We start from the raw sequence: 501 nt of genomic DNA on the forward strand, positions 1-501 counted from the left end.
ATTTTTTATTAACTGCTTTCAGTCAGGATCATCTGAAATCAGCAATGATATTCCTTGTTCCACATCATCTTCTGAATACGGCTTGAACCTCTGGCCGTTCCCTGTAGCTGTACTATTGCAGCTGATTTTGAGTTATCTTTAGCAAAATTTTACTTGCATATGAGGTTGTTGGATGATTTCCACATTCCGTTAGGTCACCTCTCTTTCAGACGGGAACAAATGTGGACCTCTTATCATCAATCAGTTGGCCAGGTGACTGTCTTCCAAATTTCTTGGTGTGGATGATAGAGTGCATCGAGTGCTATGTTAGTTTGTTAACAGTTATCGGTTTGTGTGCCATCATTTCCCAGAGCCCGGTTCTTTGCCAATGGCTTCACAGAACCCTGGACTTCTGTCAGTATCGCTGCTGGCTCTTGGTCATATGCTACCTCTTGAAATGGCTGAACACTGATCATTAAGTTTTGGTACAGAGACTCTGTATTCCTTCGACCTTCCTTTGAT

At 42.3% G+C, this 501-nt stretch overlaps 1 protein-coding gene across 2 annotated transcripts in view; it reads right to left on the reverse strand.

Moving 5' to 3' along the window:
• Window positions 1–501, reverse strand: part of SIPA1L3 (signal-induced proliferation-associated 1 like 3) — a 118,473-nt gene that overhangs the window by 95,805 nt on the left and 22,167 nt on the right. The window lies entirely within an intron of this gene.

The sequence above is a fragment of the Chrysochloris asiatica genome, unplaced genomic scaffold (genome assembly GCF_000296735.1).
Source record: "Chrysochloris asiatica unplaced genomic scaffold, ChrAsi1.0 scaffold00168, whole genome shotgun sequence".
NCBI classification, from domain to species: Eukaryota; Metazoa; Chordata; class Mammalia; order Afrosoricida; family Chrysochloridae; genus Chrysochloris; species Chrysochloris asiatica.